Here is a 21010-nt window from a genome sequence, read left to right as displayed (position 1 = left end):
CAGCAGCACATTTAAGCTTGATAAGCTGTTGTTAGAATTTATTTAATATTACTTTCTACACCAGGATCCTTTTCTAAGTAGCTGACAGCTGATAACTGTGCAGGGGCGGATCTAGCAAAGTTTAGCAAGGGGGGCCAATAGGGCATTAACAGGGAAAGGGGGGCACAAAGACATACTTTTCTTTCTTATTCTCATTTAAAATGTCTAGCTTTTAATAAATAATTGAATCTGAATCTTACAACCAAAGTTTTAATCTGATGTTAAATGTATAGAAGTCCAGTATTGTATATAGTAACTGTAGGAGCCATATAAGTTGTTCCTTTTTTGATTGAGTGGGTTGGTTTAAATCGATTCACTGTATTGGTGCACGGGTGTGGGGCATGTCTCATGGGTGTGTTAGGGAATAAATGTGGTTGCATTCACCTGTTCACCGCACCTGATGTTGATGAGCAGAAAGGTAGGGTGAGCATGAGGCAAAACCTTCTGTTGACGACAGCTTGAGCGCAGCTTGAATTATTTTGATGCATTTTTGACTGGAACTTGATGGTTTATGTATACTTATGCACTAAGTTATGCCATAGGCCAATGTTGTAATTTGGCATAGTAATTGGTGCAGTTCTTTGTGAGTTGCAGTTGTTTGTTTGTGCAGTCTGTGCATTTGTTTAATAGTTAATCCCATGTGCTGATTTGTATATTGGACAGTTGCATGTGGAATAAAAGAAGAAAATGTACAAAAGTATATTTTATGCGTTTATTGTTGTGCGTCATCTGTGTCCTCATGTTTAGCCTGCCGCGGCCGTAGGTTGGAGGAGCCGCAATAACTTGTCATCAGAAGTGTTTGTAGGTTTTATTGGATTATTTATATATAGATGAGTTTTATTGGTGAGAGTTTTATAGTTTGCTGGTGCCTTTGTTCACGCAGCTGATTTGCTTTCTAGTTATTGTGCATCAGGCGGCTGAAGCCATTGGCTTGGGAGTACCGCCGCAGTTCGTGTTTAAGACAGTTTGTCTTCCTCACAGCTGACGGTATGGAGGTACATAAATACCCACCGCTAGTATGTACGGAAGACTAGGTTGAGTTAGTTAGGTTTAATAGGCAGATTATCAGGATTCTTCCTGTTAATTGTGTATTTCCAAGGTTTTTTGACGTGAATATCATTAAGTTGATGTGTTGGAATGAAGCTGTGTGGCATAGGTGCAGTTCAGCGTCTGGATTTTGTAATGCTTTGAAGAAAAATGGAGACACACCAATTAGTGCAATGTGTTGATGTGGATGGAAAGAAAAGACCGCCGAAACCGACTGCTAAGGCTTTGGAGAATCAGATTGAAAGGGTTCAAACAGAATGTCACACTAAGATTAATAAAATTAAAAATGTCATAAAGGTTATTAAAGAATTAAAGCAATCTGAGGATAATGTTTCCACTGTTCAGGCTCAGTTAGAGAATATGTCTGTTTTGCTTAATGAGGCAACTCGTCTGCATGAAACCTTGCTTCCTTTGCTTCCTCAAGAAGAGCAAGAAAAACAAACTGCTTGGTTCAGAAGTGTGCGGGCACATACTACTGAGTTTATGGAAGAGATAAAGAAATGGCTTCATGATGCAAAGGGTACAAATCAGGTGTCTGAGTTTGATTTGCCACAGTTAAATCCACCTGGTGTTGATTCTTCTGATGTATTACATGCTGGAAATGGTTCTGGTGCTTCTAGGCACACCGGGAATGTTGGTAAAGGTGCTGCCATAGATGATGTTAATCCAAGTGATAGCATCTCTAATGTTGGAAACAGAAGTTGTAGGAAAAGTAAATCATCACTCAGTTGTTTCATCTGCCTTGTCAGCACGCATAAAGGCAGAGGCTGACATGGCTGCCCTTGTCACGATGTGATTATTTTACGTGTAGTTGTTTTTTTTCCTGTGTAATAATGTTCAACATTGTTATCAATACATTTTTCAAAAAATGCCTCTCTGTGCAAAATAGGTTTAAAAACATAAACAGCTGTGGGTTACTGTTTGTCCGTGATTTGAACCGAGGGAACAAATCGTGGCAGGATCAGCCTGATGTTATTTGTATCCCGCTGTGACCTTACTGTATAAAGTATAGTATAGTATGTATATCTCCAAAATGTCAGTAGTAGTTAGTCATTACAGAGGCCATCCAAGAGAAATGGTCAGAAGAACATTGAAAGGGTCAGTAAATGGCCACCTATTAAATCTGATGATGTGAAGGCTTTGCAGGAATATGGGTTTTTATTAAGGCAATGTTGCAATGCAATGGGTGACGTTGAGTCCTTGCATGAGTTGGATGTCTCTGCTAATATGCAAGCAGTTATAAAAAAGTTGCCTTATAAACTCAGGGATAAATGGAGGAATGTTGTGTGCGATCTGCAGGAGAGGTTTCAACGTAAAGTGGTTTTTAGCGATGTTGTTGAGTTTGTTGAAAGGCAAGTGAAGATCGCAAGTGACCCATTGTTTGGAGACATACAGGATCCTCCAACAGCCATCAGAAAAGAGGCGAGGAATGTTAAGTCTCAGCTTTGCCTTAAGGCTAAGAGGAGTAGTTTTGCTACTACAGTGGCCAAGGTGGAAGGGAAGATTGAGCCAGTGTTGAGGCGAGAGAGTGGTTCAGTTGTGACTAAGGTTTGCTTGTTTTGTGGAGCAGGGCATATGTTGGATTTGTGTCCTTGGTTTGAAAGAAAGTTGCACTGTGAAAGATTAACTTTTTTGAAAGAGAATGGTGTGTGTTTTGGTGGTCTGCGCATTGGGCACAGAAGCAAGGACTGCAGGAAACGTCTCTCGTGTATAGTCTGCAATCAGAAACACCCCACACTCTTACATATCCACTCCAAGCAGAGGGAAAGTGTTTCAGTGCACACTAAAGGAGAGGGAGAATCAGCAGACAAGGTCCTTCATATGCTGTGCAAAGCAGTGATGTTACTGGGGCGGGTGAGCAAATAGTGCTCTGTCCATAATACCAGTTAGAGTGAAGTCCAATAAAGGTAATCAGTCACTGATAACCTATGCTTTTCTAGATCCTGGGAGCTCAGCTTCATTTTGTACTGAAGGGCTCATGAATAGGCTGAATCTTTCAGGAAGAAAAACTGGCATTCTGTTGCGGACAATGGGTCAGGAGAAAATGGTCAGTAGTTATGTTGTTTCAGATTTGAAAGTAACTGGTTTGGATTTAGATCACCACTTTGACTTGCCTGAATTATTTACACAGAAAAGCATGCCTGTTCATCAATGTAATATTCCCCGACAGGAAGATCTCGACAGATGGCCACATTTGTGCCATATTAAGATACTGGAGATAAATTCTGGGATAGACCTGTTGATCAGGACTATTGTACCCAAAGCCTTAGAGCCATGGGAGGTTGTTAGAAGTCAGTATGGAGGTCCCTTTGCAGTAAAAACTATGCTGGGTTGGACGGTGAATGGTCCTCTCAGAGAGGATTGTAAGATTGACATTTTTGATGTGAGTGTCAATAGGATTTCCGTGGCAAGATTGGATGAGCTGTGGGAACGTCAAATGAAGGCTGATTTTCCAGAATGTATTCAGGATGAGCAGTTTGCTTTCTCTAGAGAAGATCAGCAGTTTATGAAGTCAGTGATGGACTCGGTTAAGTTGGTTGATGATCATTACACCATTGGTTTACCTTTTAGGTGAAATCAGGTAAAAATGCCAAATAATAAGAAGGCTGTAGAACAGCAAACTATGAGCCTTAAACGGATGTTTATCAGGGATGGTTCATTTCATGTTGGGTAAAGCAAGAGTGGCTTTACTGAAACAAACTTCCATTCCTCGCATGGAGTTGACAGCTGCATTAGTTGTGAGTAGAATGGATAAGATGTGGAGAAAAGAGCTGCAAATGTAAGAAATAAATTTTTGGTGTGGTACAAATTATTTGTGATTGTTCTGTAAATAGTTTGAAATGTTTATTTTAAAAAAATGCCTTGGCAGCATGAAATTAACTGGCCAGTGAACCCTGATTTTGGAAAGATCTCTTCAAATGATCCAGAGATTAAAATGGCCATTTTAGTTGATGCTGTTGATGCAAATGAATAAAAGAGTGCATCAATCAGGGACATCAAGAAGGCCTACAGAAAGCTAACTTTGCAGTCCAGTTCTACACCCCGACAGAAACCAAGATGACCCCCAAGCCCAGGACAAGTTTGCAGACTTGGGGGCAGCCTATGAGGTCCTCTCAGATGAGGAGAAAAGGAAACAGTATGACATAATACTGGACCTGGAGGTTACACTGGAAGAAGTGTACTCGGGGAACTTTGTGGGTGGTGAACGTGAGTTGAAAGAGGCAGTGGAAGGATGGAATCAGGCACAGATTCATGAGATACTGCTGCAAAAAGGCATAAAGTGGATTTTTTAATCCTCCTGCTGGTTCCCATCATGGCGGTGTTTGGGAACGTCTCATGAGGTCTGTCAGGAAGGTGTTAAATTCTGTTTTGAAAGTGCAGAATTTGGACGAAGAAGGCCTTTGTACAGTTCTTTGTGAGGCAGAGGCTATTGTGAACAGTAGACCAATAACCAAAGCCTCTACTGATCCTAATGATTTGGAGACTTTGACTCCTAACCATCTGTTGCTGCTTAAGACCAAACCATTGATGCCACCAGAAGGGGACGTAGTGTTTCAGAGTGTTTCAGATGGGGGACGTATATGGACGACGTCGATGGAGGCAAGTACAGTACATGTCTGACCTGTTCTGGAAGCGCTGGGTTAAGGAGTACCTGCCCCAGCTTTAAGAGCGTCATAAGTGGCAGAGAATCGGACGGAACTTCATTCCTGGGGATGTGGTTATCGTTGTCGATGATGAAACTACTACTAATAATAATAATAATAACCAAAAACTGATACTAAAATGGCCTGTATTTGTATAGCGCTTTACTAGTCCCTAAGGACCCCAAAGCGCTTTACATATCCAGTCATCCACCCATTCACACACACATTCACACGCTGGTGATGGCAAGCTACATTGTAGCCACAGCCACCCTGGGGCGCACTGACAGAGGCGAGGCTGCCGGACACTGGCGTCACCGGGCCCTCTGACCACCACCAGTAGGCAGTGGGTGAAGTGTCTTGCCCAAGGACACAACGACCGTGACTGTCCAAGCTGGGGCTCGAACCAGCAACCTTCTGATTACAAGGCGAACTCCCAACTCTTGAGCCACGATCACCCCGATGCAATCAGAACAAAGCACTGGGCCAAAACCCAGGATCATGACACCTAGTTCCTTTAGACGGTGTTGTGGAAAAGCCTCCTGATTAAGGAGCAAAGTGTGGTAACATCCAATATTTTTAAGTGCAGCAGTAATGAAGGAGGACTCTGTCTGTGGCTCTTCCTCCAGAGGACGACTTTTCTCCCTCCTCCTTCATTTATTAGTGTTTGTTCTTCATCCTCTACTCACCTGCAGGAACAGTCAGAGCAGACAGCAGCAGCACACACACACCTGCAACAGGACAGAGGTCACTAAAGGTCAGCAAAGGTCAGAGGTCATGATGAGGACAGACAGGTGTAGGAACATCAGCTCACCTGCAGCAGTCAGCAGAAACAGGCCTGAAACTGAAGAACACACTGATCAGAGATCAAATGGTCACATGACCAAAGAGAAGCATTCAGACTGCAGTGATTGGTTACTGTTCCCACACATCAATAACCCACAGCGCCCTCCAGTGGTGGAAACACAGATAATACATGAAGGAGACTCACAGCAGAGGCAGACGCTCCGTCTCAGACAGCCGTCACTTCCACAGCTCCACAGGTCTGCTCCCCGACCTCCTACATCACACAGAGAAACATCAGCACAGGAGGAGTAATGGTGCACATCGAACTCATGTGATGGTTCGTGCTGACAGCGTGATGGTGTTTGTCAGACAGTAGGAAGCGCTGTGAACTTGTTGTTCCTGCAGACACATGAGTGGAAGGAAACCTGGGACCAGCTGAATGTGTGATGTGTAAACACAACTCCTCTGTTTTCAAACGCACAAACATTATTGTTCCAACTCATCCTGCAGCAGGTTTTAAAAGAGTTGATGGGAGCACGGCTGCTCTCGTCAGCTTTAAGCGATAAAGGAACAAGACTTTTACTTCTGTGCAGGTTTATCACCTTTGAGTTTACTGCAGAGGAACAGAACTCCACCCAGAACCAGAACCAGGAGAAGCCCAGAGACCAGACCTGCTACAACTGGGACCACGAGAGAGGGAGGAGGAGGAGGACAGGTGGATGCTGGGAGAGGAGGAGGAGGAGGACACGTAAGAGCAGTTTTTACAGGAGGAGCAAAGTTTGAAGAGGTGCTTGGAGGAGGAGGACAGTGAGGAGGATGGATGATGTTGGGAGGATCTGCAGGAGAGATGATGAAGATGGTTCAGTCAGTTTATTATCAGTTCACAATGTTACATCAGGTTTTAAACAGGAAGTGATGTCAGTGTTCTGACCTCTGACCCTCAGAGAGCTCTGAGGAGACTTTCCACCCTGATTAGTAGAACAGTAGAGACCTTCATCAGCCTGCGTGATGTTAGTGATGATGCGCTCTGGTTTAGGACCAACAGAACTTCCTTTGATGAAGAAATAAGCTGCGACTGTGGCACCATTCCTCTGTCTGCAGCGCAGAATGACATCATTTCCTGTCCTCACAGGAAGTGCAGGGATCTCCAGGATGACACCTTTATCTGACCAGCAGAGACAAACAGAGTTAATGAGAGCAGAGTCACACAGAGACAGAGACACAGCTGGAACATCTCACCTTTAGTGTCTGATTGGACACTGAAGGAGACTCTGTCACTCTGCTGTCCAGAGGAGTCCTCACACCAGAAGGTTTCACTGGGAGCAGAAAGATCCACAACACAGTAGGAACCAAGAAGCCTCCCAAAGCCTGGAGCTGCTCCACAGTCCTCAGTGAGTCCTCCTCTGGTCCTCTTCACTGTCCATCCATCAGCTGTCTGTCCATCATCAACACAACTCAGATACACTGAAGATCCTCTGAAGACCTGCTGAAGGTTTGGACTGACAGACAGAGACACTGGAGGACACACACACACACACACACACACACACACACACACACACACACACACAGTAAGTGTATTTGTGTTCTTGTTGGAGTCTCACTGATTGTTTTCACTCCATCTACTCACCTGCAGAAACAGTCAGTGCAGACAGCAGCAGCACACACACACCTGCAACAGGAGGACAGAGGTCACTAAAGGTCAGAGGTCACAAACAGGCAGACCACAGTCTGGACCCAGACCCTGTCAGATCCAAACCAACAACCAAATCAGATTTTCCAGCCTGCAGTCAGCTGATGTGACTAACGTGGACCTGAAGCTTGTAAGAGGTGACCTTCCACCACTGAGACGAGTTTCTCAGCTTTGACTCTGAGCATCGTCACCATGTTTGGCTCCACACACTAAAGCAGTTTCTCCACAGTCAACATAATCACAGCTAAATATGGTTCCCAGCTCATCAGTGAGCTCCTCCACATGTGTGTGAGGCTCTGAGTCAGCCAGGGTTAAAATCCTGGCAGCACAAGCTGGAGCTCAGTTTACTCACAGAGCAGAAACGTGCAAAAGCACAGCAGAGTGGAAACTGTGGTTGAGATGTGTTACCAGTATAACTGAGACACAGTTAGTGTGTGAAACAGAAAAGAGGAAATTCAAGTTCTTTCTCTTTTAAATTTATCTCCCTTTGAACATGCATCACATTGTATTATGTTAAAATGGAGCATTATGCATATGAACAGTCTTACATATGTGTTTACTTCTATGTTGCATCTACATATCTGTATCTGTGTGTTTATGTTTGATCCTCTGGACTTTTGCTTCAAGACATTGTCTCTGACACGACCTCTTTAAACTTCAAACTGCACCACAGCAGGAGAGATCAGTGAGATGCTACAAGCAGCAGTGGCCTCCATGGAGAAGGAGACTAGAGGCCAAGGTCAAAGTATCACGGAGGGAGGTTGAAGTGGTCTTGAGCAGCAGTTCTCCAGGGTTTATGATCAGCATTCAAGTTTTTTCTTTGGACATATTTGGTTGTTTTCTCACTGGTTTCCAGTCGAGTGGAAGTCAGCAGGAAGTCACATGTAGTTAGTAGGATTAGCATCATATTCAGAACAGGGTGCTCTCTGTGGCCTGTGCTGTGTGGATGGAAGAGTCAGCACTGAAAGTCCACCCACGCACAGATCTGTACCTACCCCCATCACTCCCACAGATGGTTTGAAAGGTGAGTGAAAAGAGGCAGCAGTAATACAGAGATGCTATTTCCTGAGGAGTTTGTACTTTTCCACATATTTACATTAATATTCCTATTTTCCCTGAAAGGAAATCACCTCCAGGAAGTCCTGTAGTCTTGTCTGTGAAACATTTGTTCTAAAGACCAATCACATACAGAACAGTGGCACAGTCAGGCTACCACACTGAATGTAGTCAAAGGGATGTTTTTTAATGAAACTAGTTTATGGTTTAATCACCAGGTGTTGTGTTTTACACCTTTTCATGTACACAGTGTCCTAGACCACTGAAATCAGTATTTTAAATGCTTTTCCTGCTTGTTTAACTATAATTATTAGCGTGTAGTCACTCTGGTGTACTGGAGAATTATTAATGTGTATTAAAGTCCGAAGCTTTTATTTAAATTCATGACCTGATGGCATTGTTTTTGTAAACTGTTCTTAAACGATGGTAAACATTAAGTAGACTGAACTTCATTTTCATCAGGTTGTTATTAGATCTCAGGTTAGGTAAGTTACCTGTACTTTTTATTCAAAGAGCTGATCAACTCAGTTTATTTGAGTTGTCTTAAATTAGAAAAACTAAGTAAACTGGAAATTTTGACTGTATGGTTTGAAAATGCCACGTCACTACCGTCCTCCTCCTCTCACAGATCAGTCCGCGTGTTCATGGTGCCGCCATCTTTTTCTGGAACATGTTGAGCAAACCTGGAGAACCTTCAGCTCAAGAGATTATTGTTGTCACTGCTGTGGATCTTTACCTGATACACTGACTCAGTGAGTAAATGTTTACTCTTATTCAGTAATTATATACAGTTTACTTCCCACAACATATTAGTAGCTGTCACATTTATATTAATTTATAACTGCAGTTAATCCTACAGGACATGCTGTGTAAGTAAATACAAACAACAACAGTTTGGTCTGCATTTATTCAAAGATCATATCCCACAGACTTAGTTTACAGGGTCCACACTGTCTGCACTGTATATAGTGAAGTCTGCAAGTTTTTGAACAGTGAAATTTGTTTTGCGCCCAAATTATTCTGCAGATCATCAGAATAAGTTATTGGCCATGTTTGCAGAGCCCTTTTTTAAAATATGCTTTCATGACATTATCATGTGTCGGGTGGTGGTCAGAGCTATCAGTGAATTTCACCTCTCTGGTGGGGACGGAGCCTGAGATTGAGTCTAAACTGAGGTCTGTTCAATAGCAAATGCTGGAAAACATGTTTTAATAAAGCAAATAAGTTCTTGTTCTAAAGAATCTGATTGTTTGCTTGCAGGACACCAGCAGAGATGAGTCCTCCATCACAGATGGTTGGTCAGTGACCTGCAGGTCGAAGGTCATTGCATCTCCAGCCCACATCCACTGCCACTGTACTGAAGGGAAGTTAAAGACTTTCTGCTGCACTTACATTTGGATCAGCTCGATCAATGACAGTCATTCAGGCAGTGATGCCTGGACTGGAAACAAGCATCCTTAAAATGTTACAACACATCAGCTCCTGTGTTTGAATGTAAAACAAATGTGTTGTTTGATCTGGAGACTGAACAATAAATACATTTTATTTTGATTATAGAAGTAATGTAACTACAAACAAACTTAATAAACTAATAATAATAAACTAATAATAAGAATAATTAAATCTGAGACGTTGTTTCATTGTAAGATTATAACAATGATGACAGTATAACTGTTGTTGTTCAGCAGAACAGTGTCCAGGATGTTGGCTGTTGTTTCACATTTCAAAATAAAAGTTGGGCTGATTTAAACACCATTACAAGAAGTGTTGTTAATTATTCTCTTTGAATCACATTTGCATTCAGTGTTATATTAATATAAGTTACTGCAAGTTGTTCTTTAATGTAGCAGAACTTGACATGTTTGTCAGTGGGTGAACAATCAGTGTTACACAGTCATCAAGTTATTCTTAGAACTGTACACTTAATGAATAAGTTGTCCTAATATAGTCATCTTAAGCTTTACTCTGTTTTTTTGAGGCAACAAGTTTATTAGTTTTTTTAGTTCTGGGAGCTAATTAGATTTCACAGTGTGGATTTAGTGTCTGTGTCTGTCCTGCATCACAGTTTCCCACATTCCCGGCTGTGTGTAGCAGAGCTTCCATTCAGTTTAATGCTGATGAATAAATGAGCAGCAGCTCTGAGTTTGACTCACCGAGGAGCAGAGAGACACACGGAGTCTTCATCGTGTCTGGATGACGACTGAACATCAGTCTGAGCAGCAGCGAGACGCCTTCAGCTTCATCACTTCCCCTTTAACAAGTTTAACACATGAAGTGTTTCACTGGCTGAACTCCACCACACTGTGTGGTTGGTGAGGGCGGGACTTTACTGCGCCGCAGCCTGTAGTTATCATGTACCAAGCTAAAGTTCATCATTGTCCCAGCATACACACACTCAGGAAAAGGACAAAGCCCACCATCAGAACCATTAACACCTTTTCTGAGGAAGCTCTGGCTCAGCTGCAGGACTGTTTTGCTCACAGAGTGTCTCTGAACAGGACGACCTAGTGACTCACACAACTGCAGTGCTGGGTTACATCAAACACTGCATGGACGCTGTCACCACGGAAAAGTGTGACAAACCGTAAACCCTGGATGACAAGTCAGGTTCAGGCATGTTAAAGGCAACTCTACATACAAATCTGGGGACCAGGACATGTAGAGCAGAGCAAGAACAGACCTTAAAAAAGGCATCAGAGCAGCAAAACTGGACATTTCAAACAAGTTATCAGATCTCCTCTCTGATAACGACTCCAGGAAGGTATGGGAGGGCCTGAAACACATCACCAACTACAAAGGCAACGGGACAAATACAGATAACATGGACATCTCATTAGCAGAGGAACTTCCACTTCGAGAGAACTGCAGACACCCCCACCACCAGCTGGCACAAACTTGTCACTTATAATTAATTTAAAAAATGCAAAATAAATAAATGATTAAATCAGTATGTGAGGAGTCTAATAAGTCACCCTGATCTGTGACTGAAATTGCTGATTTACCCGAGTGACTCTGAACTAAGCAGGAGGCTCAGTTATGATGTCACATGAAAAAATGATTTGCAGTGTTAAGAAGATGAAAACAGGAACAAAAGAAAAAAGGAGGACGTGCCACAACAAAAATAGATGATTACTGAGGAAGGAAACAGCACAGAGCTGAGTGACAGAGCTACTTAGATGTTCTTTTAGATTATCGTAGGGTCAGCTTTAACTGTTGTTGGGATTTGCTGCTGTATAAACTGAATTAAATTGAATCGTTGCCTCTAAACCCAGACAGTCTGCTGGAGCAGACATTGTCCTCATGTTAGGGTACCTGGGTCGTTGACCCAGTGGTTTCAGTTTTGTACCTTTTTATTGGAGTTCTTATCTTAGTTTGTTTTTGTGAAGGTTTTGGTTTCTGTTTTGCATTTCTAATTTTCCCCCAGTTCTTCTTGATGTTTGATTATGTAGTTCTCAGGTTTGGGTTTCTCTATTCTGTGTCCAGTCAGTGTGTGTCTGTTCCCACGTCTCTGTTACAGTGCCTGCTTGTGAGTCTGTGTCTATAAGTTCAGTCTGTTTCCTGTTTTATTTTGAAGGTCCATGTCTTATGTTAATGTATCTGGTTTTGCTTCCCCTGTTTCGTTAGGCCTGATCTGCCCCAGCTGTGTTTCCCTCCTGTTACTCATTCCCTGATTGCTCCTCTGTGTATTTAAGCCCTGTGTTTCTCTGTGTCCGTGTCGCCATCTGCCCTCATCTTGCTGTGTGTTCTGTCTGTGTGAGCTTATTTTGTAGTCCTAGTTTTGTTTCCCTTTTGAGTTCAGCATTAAAGCTGTTTTGAGTTCATGTTTCGTTTCCCTGAGTCTGCATTTTGGTCCACCGTTCCTGCCTGCACACAGCCCTCACATCACAGGCTGAGAATATATAAATCGTAGTTGTTGTGGAAAATCTTGACCCAGAACAGAATTTATTAAACACAAAATAAACCTTTATTATCACAGACAGTAAATCCAGAAGGCTGAAGAAGGAAGGGTTCAAATCAGGTAATACTTGAAGCAAACACTTTAACAATCCAAGTACAACAAGAATTAAAGAAAACTGAGGCTTAACTGCACATAAGCGAGTCAGGAAAAGACACACAGTTTGGAAAAACAAGGCACAGGAAAACAGGATATCAAAATAAGACAGGAAACATCAAATATCAAACAGGAAACTGGGTACAAAACCCAGGATCATGACACTAATGCAGATATCTTCATTCTTGATTCAAATCTCAGTTTTATCTCATATGAGGAAATGAACATTAAATATAATGACAGGTCTCAGGCACACTATGGTATTTTGGTTGTTTCTGAACATGTATGCTGCATGAGGTCATGCAACAATCATGCATAACCTGCCGGATACACGATGGACGGGTGGCATAACTGGAGGTTCGTGTGCCTGGCGGGACTGTATTGAGGACACTGAAGACACCTGCCTGTTCAGAACCATGATAACAGGGTTCTTGCTGATCGTAGCTGACTTGGCCCTGACTTATCGAAGATTAAAGAAAGCAGAACCGGCTGTTCTGTACTGTCTACATTGGCTGTCTCTCACCCTTTACCCACCCCTGTTGGTTGTCATGTGTTTCTTTGGTGTATTAAGAGTTTTTTCATGTGCAGAGGTGTTTTTTACTGTTCTCAAACTGATCTCCTGTTGGAGCTCAGTCTGGGGGGAGTTATTTTTTCTCCTTATCTTTCCTCATGTTGTGCTTTTCCATGTTATACCCTCTGACCTGTCTTCCCCATGTGATGTTTGTGTAATGTATGTACGGTCAGAAGGGTAAGATGGCGCTGGCACGGCTGGCAACCTTAACCCAATTTCCCTCGGGATGAATAAAGTATAATCAATCAATCAATCAATTTGGAGACCTGACCAGAGTCAGTGCTCAGCTCTGCTGGGTTCATGCAGGCTTGGAGGGTCACTGTCAGATGGTCCACTGGTGATTTTATTATTCAAACTAAACCACAGCTGAGAGTCTTGCACATGGTCACATGGTTTGTTTCTGATGTGGAAATAAGTTGATGATGACAGGAATTTTGGGTTTTCATGAGTTATGTATGCCAAAATCATCAATATTAAAACAACGAAACTACTTCAGTTGTGTGTAATGAACCTAAAATATATGAAAGTCTAATGTTTATCAGTACATTACAGGAATAATGAACTTTATCACAATATGTAAATTTTTTGAGAAGGACCTGTATTTTATTTTATTTTCAGTTATTACACACGGGACAGACATGACTGGGGGAAAGGAAAGGGAGAAAGAAAGAGAGGGTGGGAAAAAAGCGGGGAAGAGGAACGGCGATAAAGGACACGATAAAAATAAGACGAAAAAAAGGTGGTGATGGTGATATATATATATAAAAGAGAGCAATATAATAAACAACTCATCGTGATAATCTGTGGTTAATACTAAATATTGAATATTATTGTGCAGCACGTAGGATAGACAGTGCACAGTGTGCTTTAAGGTAGCAGCCAAGAAAGGTGTAGTTTGTGTGTGTGTGAGCACCCGTGTGTACACCTGTGAGCACGAACGCGCTTGGATTTAAAAAGTTCCTTCATTTAATGATTTGCTGGAGGGTGTGGGGGGCCACAGCCCCGTCCTCCAGGGCATGAAGCAGGTACGGAGGAGATCGAAACTCCAGACATCCAGAGACCCTCATAGTGCAAGAGTCCAAGGAAGACCAAGACTGATCTTTCCATACAGCAATACTGTGAACATGTCTGTCAAAATTCGATTTATATTGTTGAAAGAATTACACATTTTTCACAAAATTCAATAAAGTGGAAGAAATGTCAGTGAATAAAGCAAAGAGACAGTTTCAGTAAAGTCTGGTTTATTTCTTTATTCATTTGTCTAAAGTTATGCACTGGAAACATAAAATCAGTATTTCCAGCAGAAACAATAAAAGATTATTAAATGCCAAAAATCTTCCACTACACCCTCACAGTTTAGTGAGGATTTCAATAATATTTGGTGCTCAGCAAAATCTCCAGTGTTAAATTAACACTAGAGAGTGTGTATATGTGTCCACTCCTCTGAGTGTTAAATGAACACTTTTGAGAGTGTTATATTTTTAAAAGTAACCAGTTCTGAAGATTTACAATGACTAACACTGAGCAGTGCTGATTTTCTAACACTGGAATATTTCTAACATTTTGAGTCCAGTGTTAGAAAATCAGCACAAGTGTTATATTTAACACTCAGAGGAGTGGACACATATACACTCTCTCCAGTGTTAATTAAACACTGGAGATGTTGCTGTGTGGAGAGGTTCAGTCTGATTTGATCAATTATCCAACATCCTGTCAGGCTCTGGAGAGACTCGGAGGCAGACCGTCACTTGAGTTCACAATTTATTTCCACAATACAGACACCAGGTGCGAATATATACAGGTGAGGAGGAGGGGGCACAGGAAGAGGGTCTCCGGAGAACACAGGCACAGAAGGGAAAGGGGCTATGTACAAGATCCTTGCAGCGGCTCAGGTTGGCTTAGACTCCGGCTAGCTCACCCAGTGGTGGTTCCAGGCTGGCGAGAATCTGGCACAGAGAGAAGAACAGGTAAGTCGCAGCACAAAAGAAAACTCGAGACGAAGGCTTGATTTGCAGTGACACTGACGAGTGTTACACAATAATCCAGCGAAGAAGCTTTCTCAGCCGCCGCCTTAAGTGAGCGTGGTGATGAGCTGATGAGTCGCAGGTGTTTGAGCCAGGGTCTGGAGTCGTCATGACTCCGCCCCGTAGAGCACAGTGCACAGGAGGGGAGAGAGAGAGACGCAACATACTTGTAGCCATACAGGGACCGCCGAGGAGGCACAGGGTCATGACACATCCCATCTATGTGACCATGTTATGCCTGCTTTAGCTGATATTTAGTGATTCAATGTCAAAGCTAATTTTTAAAGGTTTTAACTCCAGAGGATTAACCTGATTTTTCTGTACTGTGAAGCTGGTTCACAATCTCAAACAGCTGCAGCCTTAATCAGATGTCCTTTTACAACAGTGTTGTGTTTTACTGGCATATCTTTGGTCTAGATGTTATAAGGATGATTTTCTGTGGAAGAAAGGGAAGCCCTGGGGCCCTTAACCAGCTGATATCCTGATCATCAGCCTTAGGGTGAGTAAATCCAGATAATACAGATGATGGGTGATCAAGTCATTTTGCTAGATCTGCCCTAAAAACAGTAAGACCTTTCATTTTAACCTCTCATTATAATAATTAGATTTGCTCCCTGTTGTGTACACCAACTTTCAGTGTTGCAACGCTGGAGTTTGTCATGCCCAATGTAACAACAACATCATCATCTCTGTGTTTCAGATCATGACCATCAGCTTTTCCTCTAACAAACCTTCTCTCATCCCTGTAATACATCTTGTGATAAAGATCATTATCACAGTTTGTTTCCCTGTCAAAGGCTCCGACTGCAAACCAGTTAGAGTACCGGCCGTAGTCAAAAGGAACAGAGAACATGACGGCTATTTTCTTATCAGCTCTGTCTCTAGCTGGATTGTAGAGATCGTAGGTGAAGACTCCAACAGATCCACACGCTGTGCCACCAATCTTAGAGAACAGAGCGTTGCCAGATTCAGAAGGCTCAAGTTTTGTTGGCAAAGGAATCTGGCAGAGTCCGCTAACAAGATGCAGACTAGTCAGAAAAAAGAAAACATGAATTAATATTTTTATTCAAACAGGATCCACACTCCTCATCATGAGTCAGGTGGATCAATGTCTTTAGAGTAAGAAACATGGATAGGGGCATTACTGTAAGGTGCAGATGTGTTAAATTTGTGTCTTTGTTACAGCTTCCCGTGTGTTCACACAAACACAGGTGTGATGCTGCTGAGCCAATTCTGTTTCATTTTATGTACATTTCTTTTGTTTTTAATTCATCAGCTGTTGAGTTCAGCAGCACTCACCTGCATGAAAGGTCAATATGGATGAGTTTGTAAAATGAAGCCAAAACAATATGCTTTAAGATCCATGCAGTATAGATTTTTAATGTGTGGACACTTACTCTAGGGTTACAGATAAATCCCGCCCACTTTAGAAACCACCACAGTAAACACAGAAGAACAAAAGTGTAGTCACCTGGGGTTACGAAGGGTGTAGCCCTCAGTCTTGTTGGTAATATGAATGGCGGACTGTCGAGCACCCATGGTGTCTGCAAACTGAAGAACAAAAAAAAAGAGTGAAGGACATGTTTCTGTCTGGCTGAAGACTCCAGTAGGCATGATACAAATACCATCATAGTGCCCACTGATCGTTACACACTCCCCGTGCTCCTTCCTGTTGGACGCTTCCAATAAAAGAGACCTTTTTTAAAAATTTTCCTTCAAAGGGCTCTGCAGATTTTTCCCCTTAAACTTCCCTTTTTCATTTCATGCCTTTAATCTTTTAAAAACACAGTTTAAAAATGGATGCTCAGTGTGTTTGAGCATCTGTGACATGACTCATATTTCCACAGTAAATGCTCCAAACACAGAGAGCAGAAAAACATTGAAAACCAGCTTCTGAAAAAGTGGTGAGTCAGAGAAAGAAGCATTTACATGTAAGATTACCTAATAAACATGAACTTGTCTCCTTTTCTGTCAAATAAACAAAGTCATACTCACAGTGATGAGATGAATTCAGGTGAAAGAAATCAGCAGTGTTTTTGTGAGCAGTCCTCACAGTCTGACTGGCACCAAATAATCCTCTGTGTATATCCTAAAAGTGAAAATAGAATGTTTGTTCATGAACTGAAGGATGATGAGATCAGAACACACTGATCGGAGGTCAGCTCTGACATTGTTTTTCTTTGGAATATGAACAATGCAGACATTGTCAGGGAGTTTCTCTGTTTGCCATCTAGATCCTGTTAAACGTCTTAATTTCAGCACAGCCAGTCAGCTATATATCCGGGGTATTTTTCCTGTATCCGTATTTGCTTACCAAAACACCAGTGATGACAATAAACTGTCACATGAAGATAGCTTTCAATCCATTAAGTTAATCCAGGGTTTCACCTGTGTGTGAAAGAAGTGTTTCATAAATAATCTGGAGTAGTGCCACCTGCTCCAGAAACCATGCAACAGTAAATTCTTTGGTTTATCTGGTGTTTTATTCAATTCAATTCACTTTTATTTATACAGCGCCGAACAACAGCAACAGTCACCTCAAGACATTTGATCTTGTAAGGTAGACCCTACAATAATACATACAGAGAAAAACCCAGCAATCAGACAGCCTCTTATGCTGGTCAAGTGAAAAAGTAATTAGTTACTAATTACTGATTACCTCTCCAATGAAGTAATCCTAATACATCACTCGTTATTTGAAAAGGATATCTGCTCTTATGAGCAAGTGATTTCACGACAGTGGAAGGAACAAACTCCCATTTAAGTACAGCTGGGCGATAGAACGATAACGATCTGTATTGCGAAATAACTTTTTCTCAATAGAAAAATTAAACTATTGCGATAGATCTCATCTCTCTTGTCCTCTTAAAAAAGAGAAGAACAGCCAATCCAAATTAAGTAGCGCAGAGTCTAACCAATGACAGCCGCAGCGTCACGTCACGTGACTTGTTACGTACAGCACAAGTTCCAAGGCGCACATGTGTATTTGTTTGGGAAGCAGCTGTGCCGCCCGGGTAATGGAGGAAATGAGTGCCGACTAGAGAAAAATTTAACCAAGAGCATGACCGAAGGTTACCGAAGAGAAAACAGATGATGGTTCCAATGCCGGAGAGATTATCTCACAGAAGGGCCAAACACACACACACACACACACACACACACACACACACACACACACACACACACACACACACACACACACACACACACACAGATATTCTTTGTCCACATGTATACCTATGTAAGATGTTATATGTTAATGACCCAATGCATATTCATGTAACCACAATAAAAGGAGTGCTATGGGGAACCTGGCTGAGACCTGGCGGAGGTCAAGTGGGAGGAACACTTGTCTCCAGGCAGGCCTCCTCATGCATGAGTTACACAAAGAACGTTGCCTACATGTGTCTTATTCTTGCTGTGTAGCAAATTGTCCTGAACGTTCCAGCGAATAGGTTTATGCTACAAAGATATCAGTGATCCAGGGAGATTTAACAGTGCTGCCGTTTCTCAGGTGCCAGGTGAAGGAAAGGCACATAAAGTTCCATATCATCACTTTCAGCTATATTATTAACAAACATTTCCAGAAATTCTTCCACCACAGAGTCAGTAAATTAGTCATGAAGGCTTCACATGAAGAGACGGCAAAGTGTCATGGGTAAAAGAGAGATCAAATAAAAGATTCTTATGGTCAATAAAAAAATGTCCTCACAACAGAGTAGTCTAATATGCAGACTCAGTGATAGAATCAGGCCCAGGATTGTTGCCCACATATGTTGGGCCAGTCACATGTTGGGTAAAATTAAAAGATTCTAAGAGATTAAACAAATCAGAAGCAGTGCAACGAGAACTTTCATTGACATGAAAATTAAAATCCCCCAGCAGAAGGAGCTGTATGTGGATGATAAAAGTCCCCAAACTCCACTCAGAAACTCCTAGCTCATCCTAGCGGTCTATAGACTAAAATCACAGAGAAGGGATTAGTCCTACTGATCCAGATGACAGAAAACAGAGATTCTAACAGTTACAGCCACCCTGCTCCACATTCTAAAAGTGTTGTCAGACAAGCAGTCTACAGGGCACAGTTCATTAAAAAGAGCAAATTCCATATTCTGCTGCCATGTTTCAGTTAAAAACATAAAATCCAAGTTATTCTTAACAAAAAAAATCATTTAGAACAATTGCCTTATTTGAGATCGTAAAACACGGTTCGCTGACGAGACCCGTGTGGAGAAGCAATGCTTTCAACAGGGGATCTGTTTTAGCTAAAACATCCAACACAGGGAGCCCTGGCGGGGCGCTAACTCACGAGTAGTTTCTGCTGCACATGACATTACCTGCTATATTACAGGGAATATGAACATCTTGTCAGATACACTTATACTTTACACCTATATCGTGCTTTTCTTATGCAACATCAACATCAACATCATGGAACCTGGACAACATTTAAAGTATAGTGGCCCTGTTGTCATATTTTCTAATTCTAGCTTTTTTCTGTATCTCCAACAATTTATTTTTGTTTTGGACTTCAATAACAAACCAGAAAACAAACCAACAAACAACACCAAAAAACAAAACTGTCAATAGAATGTTAAATATAATGTCAGTATTATCTTTTAATTATATAGGTTTACTTATGGTAGAATGCTGCATGTAATCATTTGTGTTTAGAAGTATGTAGTTGATAGTATCCTGAAAGAATGTCTCATCCTAGGAAGCTTGTGTGATTCCAGAGTGTTCTGGTTTTCACACCCACATCCTGGGAGCATGGGAGAGGTCGTACCTTCTTTTATTGTTTTATGATAGGATAAACGTATCTATGTCTGTTTTAGGCTAAGTGCATTTTGTTTAGATGAACTGCTGGACTTCCAGGCCAGCAGGTTAGGAAGTCGGTTATGGACACACACACACACACACACCTAAACATCCACATTCCAATGTAAAGAACAAACACCCACTGATGTATAAATAAAGAACAGGGCAGTGGCACGGCGCGAGTCTCAGAGCCCGCACTTCTGTGCGAGTTCTGTGGCTGCCCATGCTTGCAAGTAACTAACTGCAGTGTGTTTCTCCTCTCTGATTCTCAACTGAAGAAATGTTTTAGAATAAATCTCCTGACATTTGTTTTGGTCCTCCGAGCCGGAGCAGAAACATCAGAACTGTTGTCTGTGACTCTGTTCCAGGATCTGGCACACTGTTTCCTGACGCCGTGGAGACAGCACCGAAGACTGTGCACAGCCCTCTTAGACAAGGATGACCCGGGACGTTTGAGTCCGGGCCGGTCTGTTCCACGGCGGTGGGATTCAGTCTGACAATCCGAACCACCAGTGAGTCGTCTGAGGGTGAGAAACACTATTTTGATATATAAAACGGCCGCAGAGGTTTACTGAAACACGTAAAATAGGTTAGGGTCCGCCGAAAGGAACCGAATTAGACCAGTTTTAGAGGTAGCTGTGAATTACTTCGTGACAAATTAAAATACGTTGAGATAAAGAAATTAAAATAGGTTTAAGTTCGCCGAAGGGAACTGTGTTTAGACTGGTTTTAGAGGTAACCGTTAAGTACTTCGTGACAAATTAGGTTTAAGTTCGCCGAAAGGAACTGTGTTTAGACTGGTTTTAGAGGTAGCCGTGAAATACTTCGTGACAAATTAGCGCGCAAATGTCAATGTGTGTAAAAGTGTTGTTGTGTTTGTGTGAATGACTGCGGAGCAGGCGCGGTCTGTGACACGGTTTTTGTTGTTGTTGTCATGGGTTCCAAAGCAACCAAGAGTGCATCAGAGGTTGACAGACTGGACTTTGCTGCTGGCAGCGCAAAGTTTTTAAACAAAAGAGAGCGATGGCTCCTTAGCTGCGCGGGTTCACGCGAGCACGGTCGCGTGGGTTTCACGCGGACCTGAGCTGTGCGGTTAATCGCAGGCTTATAAATGGAAGAGATTCAAATGTTTGACAGTTTCAGGAAAACAGCAGCCTCGAAGAGCGTGTGGAGAAGGCCAGCCCACATCAGCAGCATTTCAGCTATGCTCTGGTGAATGACTTTCCCCCACCCCTTGCTGACACAAAATGTTTAGATGATTCTTTAGATTGCCCTGATCAACAA

General features: G+C 42.2%; 1 long non-coding RNA gene across 1 annotated transcript; it reads right to left on the bottom strand.

The window, feature by feature from the left end:
• Positions 1-15902: 15902 nt before the first annotated feature.
• On the bottom strand, positions 15903-17033 carry LOC134624358 (uncharacterized). Its single transcript, XR_010093517.1, has 3 exons — positions 16904-17033; positions 16306-16459; positions 15903-15936 (listed from the first exon to the last, which is right to left on the bottom strand). It is a non-coding gene; the product is annotated as an uncharacterized LOC134624358 (long non-coding RNA).
• Positions 17034-21010: the final 3977 nt, after the last annotated feature.

Source organism: Pelmatolapia mariae, linkage group LG3_W, assembly GCF_036321145.2.
Source record: "Pelmatolapia mariae isolate MD_Pm_ZW linkage group LG3_W, Pm_UMD_F_2, whole genome shotgun sequence".
Lineage (NCBI taxonomy): Eukaryota > Metazoa > Chordata > Actinopteri > Cichliformes > Cichlidae > Pelmatolapia > Pelmatolapia mariae.
This window is presented reverse-complemented; position numbering and strand designations above follow the sequence as displayed.